Genomic DNA, 19,656 nt, shown 5'->3' on the forward strand with positions numbered 1-19,656 from the left:
AGCCTTTTACAGAAGGAGCCTGGCCTTTGTGGCTCCTCCGGGCGGGCGCAGTGGCCCCTGCCTCAGAGCTCATAGGAAGGCCAGCCTCACTAACCACCCCTTCCCACATGTGGGCGTCTCCCTCTGTAATTACTTCCCTCTATGTAATTTCCTGCAGTGGAATCTTATGCTTTAGAACTAAATTAAAAGTCATCTAAAGAGATGGTTTGGTTAACACAGAAGTCAGGTTCCTCCTAGGAGGAATGAGTGTTTGCAGTCCCGCCTCACAGACACTTACAAAGGAGAGCAAGGCTTACCTGAGGCTTGAGATTCCATGTGGTGTACCAGCATGCTCACTGTGACCTGCTCACCCACCAGGGAGACAGTGTCTATTTATAATCATTTTCTTTTAAAAAGACTTGGGGAAAGGTAATTAGGTTTTATCTATCTATCTATCTACCTATCTATCTATCTATCTACTTATTTTATGGGAGGGACTGGGGATTGAACCCAGGACCTTGTGCACTGCAAAGAAGCACTCTACCCTGGAGCTATACCCTCCCCCCAGTACCCATTTTCCAGTAATAAACCCTGGATCTGCCGCTGGCTAGATGAAACTTGGAAACCACGAAGGTTTTCACCTGCTTTTGCCCCGGGAGTGCGCCCTGCCATTGTAGCAGATCCTCTTGGTCACCTCGCTGCAACGAAGCAGAGTCCAGAGGACTCCTACTCTGACAATTTTCACAAAAATTAGTCAAACATCTGCTGGAAATCCATTCAGAGCCAGTTTCATCTTTGGGCTTTGTCCTAGTTATTTTTGGGATTGATACATTTATTTTCCAAGAGCAGAACAGAACATTTTTAGGCTTTGATTTTTGGCTTAGAGGTTAGTGAATTCTGTTCTGGGGAGAGCTGGCAGGTGCCCCTTGGAGGCGCTGTGAACTCTGCTGGTGCAGAGGGCAGCGCTGGTCTGGAGTCACAGGTCAGTCCAGGAGCTGGACCACTCTTGGACTGTGCAGCCTCCGGGCAGAGGGACACGGGGACATGCGGTTGTCCCATTGCCACACTCTGTTCTCAGAGAACCCAGGAGTAGAGGTTTTCAGGCCCTGCAGAAAAAGTCCTGTCCAGGGTCTAATTCTCCAATTAATAAAGCCTTCCTTGGGTCAGACTGAATGCTCCGTTCTGCAGTGTAAGCCTTCATGTCACAAATAGAGTTTGATGCCATCAGGATGCATACTTGTTGTCATGCTTAAATAGTCTTTTTTAAGATTCTAGAACTGTTACATGTTCATTGCAACTCGTGTGGAAAAGTCTTAAAAGCGTAAAGAAAATTAGGACTTCCTGGCATCGCTGCACCCAGAGATAACGTCCCCGTTCTTTGCATTTTTTAAAATTTTATTTTACTGTGGTAAGAACACCTAACATGAGATCTAGTCTGTTAAATTTTTCAGCGTGCGGTAAATGCATGATTGTTGGTTATAGGGACAGACAGCGGTGTCCGGCAGGTTCTCTAGAGCTGACTCATTTTGCTTGACTGAAACCTTTTGTCTGTTGATTGGTGACTCCCCACCTTCCCCGCCCCAAGCCCCTGGAAGCCGGCATGCCGCTCTCTGAGTCGATGAATCTGACAATGTTAGGTACCTCGCATAAGTGGAACCATGCACCATTTGTCCCTTTGTGACTGGTTATTTCACCGAGCCTCGTGTCCTCAAGGCTCATCCCTGTTGCCGTGTGTCGCAGAGTTTCCTTCTTCTTTAAGGCTAAGTAGGATTCCATTGAATGTAGAGACCGCGTCTTATTTATCCAGTCGTCGGTCAGTGACATTCAGGTTGCTTCCACGTCGTGGGTATTGTGACTCGTGCTGCAGGGAACATGCGGGTGTTGGTACCTCTTGCAGACCGTGATTTCAGTTCTTTTGGATGAACACCCAGAGGGATTACCGGATCGTATGCTAGTTCTCCAGCTGACCCTTGAACAACATGTGTTTGGACTATGTGGGTCCCCTTATTTGCAGAATTTTTTTTCAATAAATACACAGTCAGTGCTCCCTATCCAAAGGTTCTGCGTCTGCAGATGTCACCAACCGCTGGTCACGGCTGGGCACACGGTGTGAGGTAGGGATCGCTTTCTTCCTCCTTCCTTCCTTCTCTCTCTGTTTCTTTCTTTCTCTCTTTCTTTCCTTTTTTGCATACGATCAGCCAATTTTCCCAATGCCACTTTAAAAAAATGTCTTCAGGTTAGTAGCACTGTCTTGTTTTTTTTAGTTGAAGTGTAGTGCATTACAATGTGTGGGTTTCTGGGCCACAGCATCATGTCCCAGCCATAATGCCATCCTTATTATGATCCAGGTTCTTGTGTTTGGGCTCTGTTGTGATCCGTGGATGGTCCTTCTATTCCCGAACCATACTATTGTAATTATTTTACTTTTCTGGTCCATTTCATTATTTTTTAGTTGAAATAAAGTTGATTTACAATGTTGTGTTAGTTTCTGGTGTTCAGCATAGTGACTCAGTTATATATACATTCTTTTTCATTATAGGTTATTACAGGATATTGAATATAGTTCCCTGTGCTGTACAGTAGGACCTTGTTGTTTATCTATTTTACATCATTTGTATCTACTAACCCCAAACTCCTAATTTATCCCTCCCCTCTGCCTCCCCTTTTGGTAACCATAGGTTTGGTTTCTGTGTCTGAATCTGTTTCTGTTTTGTAAATAAATTTGTTACCTTTTTTTTTAAGAATTTTTTTTCTACAGAGGATGAATTATTTTACCAGATGAATTTTAGGATAATTTTATGAAGAATTTCCTTCACATTTCTTCTATTAGATTTTCTACTGGGATTAGAATACATTTATAAAATTATTTTGTGGAGGATGAATATCTAATTGGAAAACCATGGTATATTTTTCCATCCAGTCCCCGTTTTTGTCATTCAGTAAAATGTTGTAGATTTTGGGGGGGGCCACTGCAGTTTTCTTACCAGCTTTATTCATAGAGATTTTATAGATAAATATTTCACTTTGTAAGGAGGATTTGTCTAGCAGGCAATAACTAATTATTTATTATACAATTTAATACCCACTTGTTTGAGAAAATGTAGACGATACAGTGTGAATTAAAATAATAAATGACCCACAATTCCAGAGATAGCCCCTGTTAACGTTTTGTGTGTCTCTCCGTTCATAGGTTCAGGGCCTAACTGCAGGATAGGACGTGACCACATGAAGGCTTAGCAGTCTATGCAAGGCGCTGGTGGGCGACTAGGTTGTACTTTTTGTCTGCACAGTGTCGTTTTTTCCTGTGGGGAAACGGCTCTTCTAACCAGTGGGGCCACCAGTCACCCAGCTCCCTCTCCCCAGTGCCTGGGTGGATGGTGTATCGCTCTGGGGTTCTTTTCTGAGGTGTCTTCTTCCGGGACCCCGAATGCTAAAGGCCTCGCTCCTGGGATGTACCGCTGGGAGAGGTTTCCCGTCCCGAGAACACCTGGGTTTGGGTGAGGGAAACCTGGGGAAGCAGCTCAGGGAGGTGGTGGGAAACTGGGTCCCAACGGCTTCTGTGCTTCTAGGTCTGGCTGGCTTAGAGCCAGCTTGAATTCATCCCAGACCGCTGGTTAGCCAAGGCAGGAGGGTTGCTACTTCGGGTGGAGTTCTGTCACTGGCAGAGTCCCGACCACTGCCACCTCCCGTGTTAGTGTCACACAGTGGGATCACCCAGATGAGCTGGGTCCTTGTGTGTCCCTGGCCCCTGGGAGGGCGGATCACCCTCAGTGAGACCATGTCCCAGGCGCTGTGCCTATTGCTTTTTCTAAGGCAAAGAAGAAGGGTCCCCAAAGGGGACAGCATTTGCTGGGGGTTGGGGGTGCACAGGGGCCACAGTTATGACAACACACCTGGCAGGGGAGGCCAGCTCTGAGCTGTGTGGCCACAGCTCTTTACTGTGGTTGGAATGGCAGAGTCTGGGGATGGGGATGGAACCATAGTGAACACGGGGGTGCCAGCATCTCTGAGGCTCTGTAAACGCCGAACCGCCTGCTGAGTGAGGGCTCCCTGCCATGGACCAGCTACTTGGCTGCTTTTCACACTGATTATACTGCAAAATAGCAATTAAAATCCAGCTCAGGTGATGGAACTGTAACTTGGTGCAGCAACTATGAAGGACAGTACGGAGATTCCTTAAAAAACTAAAAATAGAGTTACCATACGATCCAGCAGTCCCACTCCTGGGCAGATATCCAGGGGGAACTCTAATTCGAAAAGACGCATGTACCCCAGTCTTCATAGCAGCACTATATACAATAGCCAAGACGTGGAAACAACCTAAATGTCCACCAACAGATGATTGGATATAGAAGACGTGGTGTGTATATACAATGGAACACCACTCAGCCATAAAAAGAGTGAAATGTTGCCATTTGCAGCAACATAGATGGACCCAGAGATTGCCATACTAAATGAAGTAAGTCAGACAAAGACAGATACCATATGATGTCACTTATATGTAGAATCTGAAAAAAATGAGGCAAATGAACTTATTTACAAAACAGAAAGATACTCAACAGACATAGAAAAGAAACTTATGGTTACCAAAGGGGAAAGGGGGGGTGGAGGGATAAGTCAGGAGTTTGGGATTAGCAGATACACACTACTCTATATAAAATAGACACACAAGGTCCCACTGTACAGCACAGAGAACTATATTCAGTATCTTGTAATAGCCTATAATGAAAAAGAATATGTATGTGTATCTGTGTGTATGTATAACTGAACCACTATGCTGTACACCAGAGACTAACACAACATTGTAAATAACTATATGTCAACATAAAAAAAAAACCAGCTCACGGCAGTGACCAAGCTCCACCCACCCTGATGACTCTGGTTCTTGGTGACAGTGGATGTAACACATGTACCTTGTTCACCTTCACAAAACTTCTTCGACGTCTTTTTTCCCGGAGTGTGTTTGCCGCCCCCGCCCCGTGGCAGGAGATCTGACCGTCCCTGGGGCGGGTGGGCCACCTGTAGTGAGAGCGCGCTTATGACTTTGAAGCTCTCTGAATTCAAAATGAGGTCTGAAAATGTGCATTTAGAATGGAAAAAGAAATGGCAACAAATTACTGGCGCCACAGAGATCCAGATGCCGGGCCTCCGAGAGCCCTGAGTCCGCTCATCAGAACCACCTGCACTGAAATGCGACCCGCCTGTGACCCGACTGCCCCTTCCTGCTTAGAACATTCTGCCAGTCCCAGGCTTTGGCGAGTGAGGGGCCCAGAGGCTTCAGGACAGGCTCAGCTCCGAAGAGCAGACTGGCTTTTTCTGCTTGTTTTTTCCCGGTCTGGTATCTCAGGGAGCAATCAGCAAGAAAGTAGTCAGCCTACATCTTTAAACCCTTATGTGTTAGAGAAGGGGTCGAAGGGAGTATTGGGGATGGAAATGATTTTGCACTGTGTTGTGGGGTGGGGGTAGGGAGAGGCCGCCAGGAGCCTGGAGAGCAGAGCCCGCCTGCTTCCTGAGTGAAGCGTGGCTCGGATGCTCAGTGCCCGGCCCCCGAGTGCGGTTTCCTCCCGGCGGCTCCAAGCCCCAGAATAGCGCCGCGGACTTGCTGACTGAGGGCAGCAGCTCCCAGGGAGCAGGAGCAGCGGCGGCTCTGCAGTGAGTACCCGGCGGGGGGCTGTTTACCACGGGCATGGAAAATCTTAGAAGAACAGCTCTGTCTGGGGAAGGGGTTCTTCTGCTGTGGGCGTAACGTCTGCTGTCCCCGGGGATCCCTGCTGTGACTGTGGCCCCGTCATCACGTGCTCCCGGGGTTCGGGGCCGGGCACGTCAGGGCCGCGTGCGCGCTTTACGGGTAAAAGTGAACTCCAGACGTCTTCTGACAGCTTGAAAAAAACTGTCTTTTCTCACTGCCCTGCCGCTTTTTTTCCTCTTGCCAGGGAAGGGTAATTAATGCTAACTCCAGGTTAGGTGCAGAAAGGACCTGGGAGAAGAAATCCTGCCTCCGGGTACTCATTACCGGCAGGGCGGAGGGCTGTTGTTCACACTCCCGGTGAGTGGGGCTGCTTCTGCGCTTGCTTCTCAGCAAGTGTGGGGAGTCCCACAGCCCGCGGGGGCCCTCCCGCCTTGCAGATCCGCTCCGAGCGGAGGGCGCGACCCTGTCCTGGGCTCAGTATCTGGGCCAAACACGGTGCCTGGCAGGCCCAGATGGCAGCGTCTCAAAGATGGGACGGAGATAGAGGCTCTTCTAGGAAGTTACTACTTACGTGGTTTCTGTTTAGCCGCTGTTTTGCCCCACCCCTCGGCAAAGGGCTCGCTGCTTCGAAAGGTCTCCATCACTGTTTGCTGGAAATTAAGTTATGGGTTTTTTTTCCCCCATAAATACAATCTCTCACGGGGATAAACATTTAGCTCAGGAATGTCGGAGTCCATCCTTTAAGCGTACTGGAGAAATGAGCTTTCTCTCTCTTGCCAGGATGCAAAGGTCAGGACAGAGGAGTGCAGTGTTCCCTGTCCCCTGCAGCCCAGCGCCACAGACGGGACGTGTTGACGAGGCTCGAGCTGGCGTGGCCGGTTCACTTCCCTTAATCTTCCCTTTGCCCCGTGACTTTCCGTGTGAGGGTGAGAGCCGTCTCAGCAGGAGGAACCCGCAAAAGCCCACGGAGTGCAAAATAAACAACGCCTCCCTTGCGTTTGGGAACGCCCGCCGCATGCGAAGTAGCTTTTCTCCTCGTTTCAATTTTATTTTTCAAGCACAATAATTTTTAAAATGATAAAAATAACTTTTTTTTTTTTGCATGCTGACTGTGTGCCAAGCGCAGCAGTCCAGTTCCCCCCAAGTATTAGCTCCTCGATTGTCACAGGGGCCCCAGCAACCACCCACCAGCCTGCGGGACCTGATGTAAAAACGCAAGTAAGTGTCAGAGGACACGGAGAGGTGGGCGTCCGTGCCCACGGCTGATAGGACAGGAGTTAGTAAAGCTTTTTGTATGGTGATTTTACAAAATGTAAAGTAACCTCTCATATGTCTTAGAAGGTACTGGACATGCTTTCATGTAGGTTTATACAATACGGTCATATTTACATTAAAATTTCATTATTTTTGTTAATAAACCTAAACTCTTTTTTTAAATTGAAGTCTAGTTGATTTACAATGTTGTTAGTTTCTGGTGTACAGCATAGTGATTCAGTTATACATATATATATATACACATATATATATATATATGTATATATATATATATTCTTTTTTATTATAGGTTACCACAAGATATTGAATATAGTTCCCTGTGCTGTATAGTAGGGCCTTGTTGTTTATGTATTATATACATAGTAGTTTGTATCTGCAAATCTCAAACTCCCAAGTTACCCCTCTCTCTCTCCACCCCTGTAGCCACAAGTTTGTTTTCTATGTCTGTGAGTCTATCTCTGTTTTGTAAATAAGTTCATTTGTGTCATTTTTCTAGATTCCACATATGAGTGATGTCATATGGTATTTTTCTTTCTCTGCCTGGCTTACTTCACTTAGTGTGATCATCCCTAGGTCCATCCATGGTGCTCCAAATGGCATTACTTCATTCTTTTTTATGGCTGAGTAGTATTCCATGGTGTATACAGCACATCTTCTGCATTCATTCATCTGTTGATGGACATTTAGGTTGCTTCTGTGTAAACTCTATGTTTTTATTTGTATGTATGTAGTTTATTTTTAAAAAGTTCTGGATATAAAATATCAAGCTGTTTACTGTGTTACTTCTGGGGAGGGGGTAGATTTAGTCAAGGTCTCTTTCATTTTTTGCTAGATTTTGTTTGAATTTTTTATGAGTCTGTATTCATGTAAGATAAATAAACAGATGTTTTTCCAGGACCACAGGCAAGAAAATTTCAGTGTGCAGGATCCCAGCTGTAGAGTCTCAGGGCTGGGAAAGTATACAACCATTTTTAGGAAAAGTGAGCATTCGGGGGCAGCATTTTAACATTTCTTTGGGGATTTTAACTTATATTTTAGGAAAAGCAGACTTGTTGAGAAAACTCAGGAGGGGCATGGAGGAAAAAAGATGCTTCTTCCTTGACGGAGGAAGGGATAGCTCAGTGGTAGAGCATGTGCTTAGCATGCACAAGGTCCTGGGTTCAGTCCCCTGTACCTCCGTCAAAAAAAAAAAAAAAAAAAAAAGATTCTTTTTCCAAACCCTGAGCTGATTCCATCACTCCAGCCTCCCCCATTCCATCCCCTTTTCTCCACCCCTCCTACCATTTCTTCATTCCTTTCACTGGGGCCAGTTTCCCAACTTTAATCATTTAATTCCTCATTTCCCAGGTTTTTGCCATAGCCAGCTACCATCACCTCCTGGTTAAATGTCCTCAAACTGACTTACATTATTAACACCTTTTATTTTATTTTTTTAGCTCAATATGAGATTTTTTTATTTTTATTTTTAAAATTCTATTTATTTTTTAATTTTTAATTTAAATACAGTCAGTTATGATGGGTCAATTTCTGGTGTAAATCAGTGTCCCAGTCATGCATATACTTACATATATTCGCTTTCATAGTTTTTTCATTAAAAGTATTATGAGATATGAATATAGTTCCTTGTGCTATACAGAAGAAATTTTTAAAATTTATTTTTATATATAGTGGCTAACATTTGGAAATCTCAGACTCCCAGATTTATCCTTCCCCCCCCCTTTCCATGGTAACCATAAGATTGTTTACTATGTCTGCGAGTCTTTTTCTGTTTTGTAGATGAGTTCATTAGTGTCCTCTTTTTCCTTTTTTTTTTAAGATTCCCGTATGAATGATCTCATATGGTATTTTTCTTTCTCTTTGTGGCTTACTTCACTTAGAATAACGATCTTCAGTTCCATCCATGCTGCTGCAAATGACATTATCTTATTCTTTTTTATGGCTGAGTAGTATTCTACTGTATAAATATACCACAACGTTGTTTCCATGTCTTGGCTATTGTAAATAGTGCTGCTATGAACATTGGGGTGCATGTATCTTTTTGAATTAGAGTCCCCTCTGGATATATGCCCATGAGTGGGATTGCTGGGTCATATGGTAAGTCTATTTTTGGTCTTTTGAGGGATCTCCGTATTGTCTTTCCATAGTGGCTGCACAAAACTGCATTCCCACCAACAATGTAGGAGGGTTCCCTTTTCTCCACACCTTCTCCAGCATTTATCATTTGTGGACTTTTTATATGTGTCAGTAGTTTATTTCCTTTTATTGCCAGGTATGGATGCATTACAGTTTGATGACTGATTCCTATCTGTGTGTGCACGTGTGTGTCTGCGCGTGTGCGTGTGTGCATGTGGGTGCGTGTGTGCTGCTTCTATACAGATTCTCAGAGCTGCCTTTTTCATCAGCCACCCGCTGATGAGTTTTTGGCCTTCTGGCCATGTAGGAAGCTAAGTCCCAAGCATGGCAGCTCAGAGTCACCCTGGGAGTTTATTAAAAAATTGGAAGCAGGACTCACCCTTGATGGACTGAATCAGGGTCCCAGGGAGTGACCCCCAGGGGTGGGCGTTGTTAATCAGTCTTGCAGGTAATTTCCATCAGCCAGGGAAGGGGGCTGCTGCTCCAGGTAACTGTCGTGGGAACAGTGGCTGTGGAGTGATAACCCCCCGGTCCTGTTTGTGTGTCACTAAGAGGCCATTTAGTCTGAACTCCGGGGTGGTGTTACTCTTTCTGAGTGCCGACCACACCAGCCTTACCTGCCGCGGGACATTTCTGAGCTCTCCCTGCGTGTAAGGCATGGATCTGGACGCCGCGTGTTTGTGCGGAAGTGAATCAGGCTTGGTGCTCGCAGCTCGTTGGAGAGACGTGATGCTGACGTGCACCAGCTCACAGGAGATGGCGATCGTGTAAGAGTGTGTAGACAAATGCTTAGAATTTAGAGGCACATCCAACAATTTCCCCCTTTTCGTGGGTGTGGGGAGGTGGTGGCCGGTTAAGGTTGCAGGAAGGAGTACCATTTGATCTGGGACTTGAAGCAGGAGTGAGATTTGTGTGAGGGGCAGCGAGGCCGGGAAAGGCAGAGCAGGCAGAGGGAACCAGAGGAACAAGAAAAGACGCTCGGCGGCGCGCAGTCCCGCCTGGAGCCCAGCGGGACTGGGGAGGAGAGCGAAGAGGGCGGAGAAGGGCGGCTGGGGAGGGGGCGTGGGCGGAGCTGGAGATCCGGCCCGCGCTCGGGCGAGAGCTCCGCCCACAGGGTGTGGTCACCCCCGCGGCCGCCCCCACGTGCCCTGGTGCGCTCAGGTCAGCCCCTTGCGTGTGGTTTCACACGCCACCAAGCGTTCGCTCACTTCTGGCTCTGTCTCCCTGGACGTAACGTTCAGGCTCAGACCCACAAGACTGTCCAAAGTCAAGGGCTCATCCCGCAAGGCTGCCCCGCCCCCCGGACACTGAGCGCACGTCCAGGCTGACGCCTGTGCTTCTGACCCACTGGCCATAGATGGGAGGTTCCCACGATGCCCACCTCCGATTGGATCAGTTTGCTGCTCAGAGAAACACGTGCTTACATTTGCCAGTTCACGATGGAGGGCGTTATAAAGGATACAGATGAACAGCCGAATGGAAGGGTACTTAGCAGGGAGGTCCAGAGGGGTCCCGAGCACTTCCTGTGGAGCTGGCGTGGGCCACCCTCCCAGGTATGGATGTGTTCACCAACCTGACGGTCCTCACTCTTGTTGTTCAAGGGTCCTCAGGGAGCCAAGGCTGTGGTGGGTGAGGCTGGAAGTCCCAGCCCTCTGATCACGTGGTCTGTCTGGGCAGCCCCACCCCAAGAACCACGGACAAAGCCCAGATGTATTTCCTATACACAGCCCCTCCTCCCACTCCCAGGCCCTGGTGACCACTGGCCTGTTCTCCGTCTCCACGTGCCGCCTTTTCTAGAAGGTCACGTAAGCAGCATCCTACAGCAGGAAGCCTTTAGAGTCTGGCTTCTTTCACTTAGCACAACGCGTTTAAAGTCCACCCATTTTTCTGCGTGCACCACTAGCTCATTCTTTTTTCAGTGATGAGGAGGGTTTTATTGTGTGTTTATCCACTCACCACGTTAGGCCGTTTTCAGTTTTTGCTGTTATGAACTGTCGATGAAAAAGAGTAATCGTTAGTCAATCTAAGAAAGAAATGGGTATTTTATTCCAGCCAACCTGAGAATTATAGCCTGGGAGACAGCCTCTCAGAAGGCTCTGAGAACTGTTTGGAAGAGGTGAAGGAGACCAGTGTACGAGTGATTTTAGCGAGGGAGGTCCAGGCAGTGAAGCGCACAGCTCAGTAGAAGGAACTGACATCTTAGTTAATGCTTTTTTCTAAAGTGCTTTTCTAAGTATGGGAGGATGCAAGAATCCAGGTTCTGGATGAAGAATTTCTCCTGAAAATATCCGACTCTCTGAGGGCTGGGTCTGCCAGTTTTCCCAGAACACGGAGCTCTCATCCTGGTTTTCGCCCTGAATTCCTGCCGGGGTCAGTTACAGGCCAGCGACTGCCGTGGCCAATGACTTGACTCTTGTAGACCTGGATGGTGGGCAGCTTTCTTTATTTTTCAGTCCCTTCCCTTGGGGTCTTAATTTCCACCAAGGTTTGGGGGGCGTTCTGTGACCCATTTGTCCCACAGTGCTAGGAATGCTCGTTCCCAGGTCAGGCGATGGCTTTGCTGACAGGACACTCCATGTGCTGGTAGTGGACCAGGCTCCGTTAACAGTGACCAGTGGCCCCTGGACCCTTGTCTCACTCGTCTGTTACCATCCAGGAAACGGGTTCTCTCTTGCTGCTTCTTCCCATATTTAGAGTGACACTATTACAGTCATTGGTCTTGTAGGACTACGTACCTGATCTATTGTTTCAAATCACTGGACCATCATTAATTTTATCTGAGGCTCAGCCACACATCTGGTAACGCAAGAAACAGTAACCTGCTAATACAGGCAGACTGCAAGTAATATAGCCAATAACGTTAGCGGGGCCATTGGTAAGTATTTAAGCTGAGAAGTTCCACTGGGTGCGGCCCAGGATCTCCCCAGGTTGTCTGACTTAGTCTGTTTTGCACCAGTCACTGTCTATAAGGGAACGATATATTGGCATCGTACATAAAGTCCACCAAAGAGTCTGTATGTCTAAGGAGAGTGGTGGGTCATCGTGACCCCTTACAGGATAGAGACAGGAACGTTGTCTTCTAAGGAGTTACATGGCTGGAGCCAGAAGGAGAAAAGCTGATACTTGTGGTTGAGCAGGTATTTCTGCCATGGGGGAGGTCTGGGTAACGCAGAACACAGACGCACCATTCACACTGGAGGGGAGGGAGGAGGCCGAAACGGGCAAAGAAAAATTTTATGTTTCAATTTTTCTTGTCTTGCCTTAAAATATGAATTTTATTTCATCAGAACCAAGCCTGTGAATCAAGCTGTTACGAGCATTTTCATTACAGACACAAGTTTCCATCATTCTTGGGTAAATACTGAGGAGTGGGGGTCACTGGATTATATGATAAGTGCATGTTTAATTTAAAATATTAAAAACAAGACAAGAGGCCCAAAGTAGAGTCACTTATGCTCAGCCCCATGTCACCCAGAGACTTAATTTAGAGTCTAGGCTCTCCCAGGAGTGGAATCTTCAACCGTGAATCAGGAATCCCCTGAGCAGCACCAGGGAGGTCGTCTGCCCTGGAGACCCCTGCGGCCCCTAAAGGGAAGCCACCTTGCAATAAACAACCTGCTTTTTTATTTGGCCAAGTGTAACTCCCTGTCCTTGCTCCCTTCTGCCTAGAAAAGTCTTTCATTGTGTATAGCTCCTCGGAGCTCCTCTGCTGCACGGGACACTGCCCCATTCATGAATCACTGAAGAAAGCCAATAAGATCTTTAAAATATTACTCAGTTGAATTTCATTTTTTTTTTAACAATGAGAAATGGCTACATTGATTTGCAAAGCAGCTGCGCCATTTTGTGTTTCCACCAGCAGTGAGTTCCGGTTGCTCCTTGCAAGCACTTGTTTTTATTTTTTTTAATTTCAAGCCATTCTGGTGGGTGTGCAGTAATATCTCCCTGTGGTTTCAGTTTGCAGTTACCCAATGACTGATGACACTGAGCATCTTTTCATGTGTTTATTTACCATCCAGTTGTCTTCTTTGGTGACGTGTTTAGGTCTTTGCGGTTTTTACCGAGTCGTGCGTTTTGTCGGTGTTGAGTGTTGTGAATGCTTCATCAATTCAGGAATCGAGTCCTTTTTCAGTTTTATGTTTTGAGGATGTTTCCCTCCCAGTTGGCGGCTTGTCTTTTCATTTTCCTGACAGTGTTTTTCAAAGAACATAAGTTTGAAATTTCGATGATGTCCAATTTATAAGGTTTTAAAAAAAAATTTTATTTATGGATCATGCTTTTGGTGTTGATGCTAAGAAATCATTGCCTAACTCAAGGTCACAGAGATTTTCTCTTGTTTCCTCCTAGAAGTTTTCTAGTTTTATTGAGATTTTCTGTCTGTCTTTGGCCAACATTTATTACAGACAGGGGGCCCAGGGCTGTGGAGCCCCAGGGGAATGAGACAGCCCTTCACTCCAGACCGCTCCAGGCCAGGGATCTGGGGCTGGAGACAGGCTGCGGGGTGTCCTGCTGTGGACGCTCCTCGTGCTGGGCAAGAGGAGCTGCTCCTGGACAAGGGCAGGCGCTGACCTTTACAGGACAGGCGACGTTAGGAGAAAGTAGCTGGGGGCGTGGGAAGCCCACTGTCCCAGCCCACTGTTCCGGGTGGTTGTGGGGAGCCGTGGGGAGGCCTGGAGGCTGGTGGTACGGCAGCTGCCTGTCGTTTGCACGCTGGGGTCTGAGTGCAGGGCGCCTGGCAGGCCCGCAGCGGACCTAACCCCCAAACAAAGAGAGGGTGGGGGCGGCTGGGTGACATGGCTCCTGCTTTGTCTCCTGAGGAGCGGGGCCTGTCTGAAAGTGAATCAGATTCGTCTGTATCACAAACAGCCCATCCCTGGGGGGCAGCCCCGTGCTGACTGTGACTGTCTCGGGCTCCCACCCTGGGGGCGGATCCCAGAGCCACTGCTTCCGCACTCCATGTACCTTCCTCCTGGTAGGTTTCCTCCCAAGGCCCTTGCAAGGTGCATGTGCTGACCAGGTGGTCCCGGGAGCAGCTGGAATGTTCTCTCTGGTGTTGGCAGCTATTGTGTGTATTTGAAACACACCACCAGAAGCGGGGTGGTGGGGGAGCGAGGGCATGTTCCAGACACCCAATGAATTAACCCCGCAAAGCACAGCCGTAGCTTTCTTTAACCAGCTGGCACTATAGGAAAGCAGCTGAAAGCCTGGGGGTTAGTCAAGAATATCTTGGGAACCGAAAACAGAAAAGAAATCAGCACATTCAGTAATTTCACTTAATCCTGTAACAATAAGGACACCTGGAGCCACAGCAGACTCCCCCAGCCCGTGTGAAGGGGCGGGCTTTGCCCCTCACCCAGAAGAGGGGTCTGCTCTCCTCTTCGAGCTCCTGTGACCGCGGGCTGCCTTTTCAGGGTATCACCGTTACAGGGAGTCCACGTCATTCTGCTGGGGTCCTCTGGGAGTCTCTTGGGGACGACAGGCCTCAGAAGGTCTCTTGTCAGAAGAGGAGGCCGCCGACTTTGAGCAAGAAACAAGAGGGCAACCAGAGCCCATCTTGGTTTCTTCCCTACATACGTTCTTTATTATGTCAAGCTCAAGTTTTGCTTTGGTTATTAAATTGGTTGTTCCCACTGCCACCCCCACCACCTACCCCCCACACATAGGCACACAGAGCCAGAAACTGGGCAGACAGCTTGGGCATCGGCTGGGGGAGCCCTTTCCCCCGGCATCCCGGTGCCCGCCTCTGACAGCAGCAGGTGAGGGGAGGACCGGGCAGGGATGAGCGCATCTCTCAGGGGAATGGAAACTAAGTTGTCGTGACGACAGTGTCGGAGATCCTGGCGTCCTCTCACTGCCACGCGGACTGTGTTGGCTCCAGAGCATGAACACCCGGGCCCTCGCCCTGAGTCAGGGTTGGGGGTGCCGGGATCCCCCACCACGGCTCCTGAACTCCTTTCTCAGCAAGGGGCCTTGGAGGTGAGCCTCCGGGGTTTCTCTGAGTCCCAAGTGCAGTGTGGACAGTGAGGCCTGTGGATGCTGCCCTCCTGGGTTTGCAGGGCAGGGGCTGCCTTCTTCCCAGCTTGTATTTCCCTTTTGCCAGAGGCCGTGAGTGAGCTCAGGGGGCAGTGGGTGTGGGGAGGGGACCACCTCCCCACCGTGGGTGGGGGCTCTGGCCATGGCACGACCCTGTCTGCATCTGTGCCCAGCAGCGTGGGGGAGAGGACTCGCGCCCGCCCCCGGCTCTCGGGACTGCCAGTGCCCTGACGGGAGCTGGTGGAGGGCGTGGGGGAGGCATGCCCTGCACCGCTTGCATTGTTTCTGGAGGAAATAGGACAGAATGAGTCAGAAGTGGCCTGTTTCCTTAGAAGCTGTGCCACTGACATCACAGGGCTTTGCCCCTTGTCCGACCTGACTTGGGGGCCCCAGTTAGGAACAAGGAGACAGAAAAGGTTGGAGAAAAGGTAGACTCTATGCTTTAATCACTGGGTCCCTAAACCTGTGGTTGCCATTGGCTACCACTTAACAGCTCCCATAAATTCATGTATTATGATGTTTCCATTAAGATGTCTGAACCCTTAAACCATAAAATTGTAAAATATTATTTACTATCACTGTGAAATTGGGAAGGACATCACATATTTCAAAAGCTGTCCTTCAGGAATAAAGTCAGGAACGGAGATGAATCCATAGATGGTTTTAGAGATTTGGGGTTGGATAATTTTAGGATCTATTTCTCAACCATGTTATAAGTTATGGGGCTAATTTTTATAAGGTTAATGCTTATCTGTCAACAAGGTAATAATGCCGGAAGGCTCTGTAAGCACATTAGTGGCGTTCTCATCCTGAAAGCAGCCTGGGGATCGGTTTATTTGGTAATTGTTTGGAGACCTTCATGCGTCTTATGGGAGAAGGGCTGTCAGTGCTGCGTGGCTCCGCTTTGAATTTGCCCGTTAATTCGGCGCCTATTTTGTGAGTGGCGGGGCCCCCCGCCTGGCCTGGGTGGGGGTGAGGGAGCTACTCCAGATTGTGGAGAGAAAGGGCCTCTTGGAGCAAGAACCCCCGTGCGAAGGGCAGGGGCGGGGCTTCCGGACGCAGAGCTCTTCCTTGGGGACCAGCTGGGCGTGTCTGAGGGGCTGGAAGTCTCGGGACTGAGGCAGGCGGCCCAGCGGCCTGGGCCTTTGGGAGGCCTGACAAAGATCTTGGATTTCCATTCTCAATGCAGTGAGAAGCCACAGGGGGGTTCTCCACAGTGAGGGACATGATCTGACTTGTGTGTTTTTAAAAATATTTTTTAAAATTTAAATTGTGGCTAAAAGCACACACACACCTTAAAATTTACCATCTTAGCCATTTTCATGATTTGTGGGGGTTTTTTTTGGGGGGGGTGCTTAGGTTCATTTATTCACTTATTTTATTTATCTGTTTTTTTTTAATGGAGGTACTGGGACTTGAACCCAGGACCTCATGCATGTTAAGCACTGAGCTGCACCCTCCCCCTGTGATTTGCATTTCCTAAAGACCCCTCTGGCTGCTGAGTGGGCATTAACGGTGGTGGGCAAGATGGGGAGAGCAGAGCCAGAGACCGTGAATGGGGCGGGTGGGCTGCTGGGGTGTCAGGAGAGAGGCGGAACCGGGCAGGGAAGCGCAGGAAGCCAGGCTTGGAGGGGTGAGTATCAGCAAGGCCTGGCGAGGAAGTGGTGTTGGCTCGAGCCTGTGGGAGGGGCTGGATGGTTCACAGAGGGGGGTCTCAGGGGAGGGTCTTGGGACTGGGGATACCCCAGACGAGAAGATGAGGGCCCCGGCTGGGGTAAGAGGCCCTGCTCTGGCCACACCGCAGGTGAGGGCCACGCGGCTGGCGGAGCTCCTCTGGGCCATCCCTTAATCTGGAGAAAGGTCGTGCAGAGGCCCCGTCAGGGACGTGAGCAAACCCCTGGGCGTGGGTCGAGGCTGACGGTGACTCGGGAGGACAGCAGCTGCCTCCTGGGGCGACTCTGGACGCCGGCCGAGGCTGGCGTGGAGGCGGCACGGTGAGCGTCTGTTTGGAGATGAGGGAAAATGCAAGGTCTGAGCAGGGAGCGGCGTCCCCGCTGAGTGCGACAGTTCTTGAGTATGGGCTGACTTCAGGAGGGGCGTCCGAAGGGGGAGGCAGAGCTGGGCTCAGCCTGCCCGAGGAAAAGGCAGGGCTCTGGGGGACAGGGCTCTGGGGGACAGGGCTCTGGGGGACAGGGCAGGGGCCTGAGCTCCAGGCCAGGCGGTGGGTTCTAGAAACCCAGCCCAGGGGAGGAGGCCAAGGTGCCTCTGAGGTTTCAAACCCTGGAGAGGCCGGCAAATGGGGAGCCGGGAGAAGCTGGCTCAGGGTGGGTCTGGGTACTGTGCCCAGGCTGATGGCTGGAGCTGGAGGCTGTCCCCTGGGGAGGCAGGTCAGTGGACAGACAGGTGCAGGGGTCCCAAGGAGGCCCTCCCAGGCTGGGGAGGCTTCCGGAGGGGGTCCCCCAGCTCACTTTGGAAGGCGAGTTGGAGAGGGTCAGACCAAGGGCAGGTCCCCGTTTGTCCCTCTACATCCCCTCTCACCTCCTTGACGACGGTGGCCAGGGAGCAGAATGGGTTTCTTCTGAGTGAGGTCTGAGGCATTTGTCTCCCCAGCTCCCCGCGGGGCCTCCATGGGTTGGCTGTGTTCCTCTCCTGAGGCCTCAGCTGCTGCTCTGTGTCCAGCTCTCTCCGGGGTTCGGCTGTTTCCTCCGCCAACCCCGGTGGGCCCTGGGGTGCTAAGGGTCCCAGCCCCCGGCTCCACACCTTCCCGGGCACGCGCACCCCCCCCCAGGTCCCGCCCACCCCTGTGAGCAGTTCCTTTCTGAGCTGTCCTCAGCTTCCCAGCTTATGTCTGACATTTAGGCCTTTGACCTAGTTTGAGTTAACTTTTATGTGGTGTAAGGTGAGGGTCCAGCTTCATTCTCTTGATGTGGATGTCCAATTTTCCAGGCCCTGCTTGTTGAAAAGACTGTCCTTCCCTATTGCACGGTCTCGGCAATACACGGTAGTTTATATTCTTAGTTACTCTTTCAATAGACCTTTTGAAACCGTTCCTACAGAAAGAGGTCTTGACGTATTTTATCCCCAGATCCTTCTCTGCTGCCTTGGCTCTTTCTCGTTCAGTTCTTTGATGGGAAGCCACAGTGTAGGCAAGGGAACAGCCACTGATCAGCGGCCCCCAGCTCTGTGGGATGCCGACTTCTTGGTTCAGCTTTAGAGACAGAAGGATGGCCCAGGGCAATGATTCTAAGGGCTTGGTCTTAATATAGCTCCAAGATTACAGCCTCCGTCTAGGGTCTGTGTTTCATGGTTAGAGACTCAGCTTCTTCTGTTTCTTATTCCAGATCAAGCCCCGCGTCATAGTTTCTGCAAGCCCGTATTCCATTTCCAGAGTCTGTACTCGGTTTGAGATGGTGTGTTTGGTGACGTGTAAATGTTCTTTTCTGGTTTGATTTTGTTTTAACATTTCTTGGTTCTCCTTTTCTGTAAGTGACGCATGCTGATGGGATGAATGAATTGAGGCTCGCCGTCTTCCTTCAGATCCGCGTGGAAACCTGCTCTTTTCCCTTTTCACCAGGAAGGAATCTAAGGCTAATGGGATCATTTTTCATCTCAAGACCAGCAGGAAATAATCAGCTCTGAAGAGTTTCCTGTGGCCTCAGCCCGAGTCCGGGATTCCTTCCGCTGCTCCCAGACCAGATTCTCAGCGCCGATGTTGCGGTGTCAGGCGGGAAGGCAGCCAGTGCCCGTACGAGAGCCAGCGCCGGAGGGCCCGCGCTCTTCCTCTGGGACCGGGCTTCTCACCCTCGGCTCCTGGCATTTTAGACCGGAGCGTTCTTTGCCGTGGGGCTGCCCTTGGGGTACCAGGGTGTCCAGCAGCATCCCCGGCTCTGCCGCAGTGCCCCCAAGCCGTGCCAGCGAAGAGCGGCTCCACACCTTGCCAGCTGTCCCCCGGGGGCAGGCCCCCCGCCCACCCCTGGAAGAGGTCAGGAGCAGAGTCAGCGCGTGTCCCAGAAAGCTCCAGGAGATATTTTCAGCATGTTGTTCTCTTGCCTTCTATTTCCTGCCAAGTCCCCTGGTAGTTGAGCTATGTGAACATTCTTATTTTGTTAGTTCTCAGACTTGAATGCCTCCGCTCTCTGCTTCCTGGTGCTCATTGTCCTGGGACTGCAAACCTCAGGGCCCTCTCTCGCTCCCCGAGACTCCTTATTATTTGGGATAGTCCAGAATACTTTCCCTGTCGCCTTTCCATTTTTCTTGCCTTAAAAGGGTAATAAAGCTGAGGCCCAAGGCAACCCCTCCAACACAGGCTCTGAAGGCGGTGAGGAGGGGACTGAGCAGCACGTTGGAGGGGGCGGGAGGTGCAGACAGGGGCTCCGACTCCCCACCCTCCGGTGCCCGGATGCCTGATGGTATTCCTAGAACAGCATCCCCCTCCCCTCCCTCTCTTCTCTTTTCTACTTGGCTCCGTACAATCTCTGAATGATGGTTTAAGTGTTAATTCTTATACTATTCAGGAGAGGAAAGGGGCTTGATAAGAAAATAAAATG

General features: G+C 49.7%; 1 protein-coding gene across 13 annotated transcripts in view; it reads left to right on the top strand.

Annotated features, from left to right (window-relative positions):
- SPECC1 (sperm antigen with calponin homology and coiled-coil domains 1) overlaps positions 1 to 19,656 on the top strand; it is a 188,651-nt gene that overhangs the window by 25,390 nt on the left and 143,605 nt on the right. The window contains exons 1-2 of one of the 13 annotated variants that reach the window (XM_074342061.1): positions 5,496 to 5,631; positions 6,449 to 6,886. The exons of 10 other annotated variants lie outside the window; for them this stretch is intronic. The gene's annotated coding sequence lies outside the window, so the exon portion shown is untranslated. Of the gene's footprint in view, positions 1 to 5,486; positions 5,632 to 6,448; positions 6,887 to 19,069; positions 19,092 to 19,656 lie in introns of those variants that run through there. 2 more of the 13 variants (XM_074342060.1, XM_074342069.1) reach the window with 2 other exon arrangements.

The sequence above is a fragment of the Camelus bactrianus genome, chromosome 16, assembly GCF_048773025.1.
Source record: "Camelus bactrianus isolate YW-2024 breed Bactrian camel chromosome 16, ASM4877302v1, whole genome shotgun sequence".
NCBI classification, from domain to species: Eukaryota; Metazoa; Chordata; class Mammalia; order Artiodactyla; family Camelidae; genus Camelus; species Camelus bactrianus.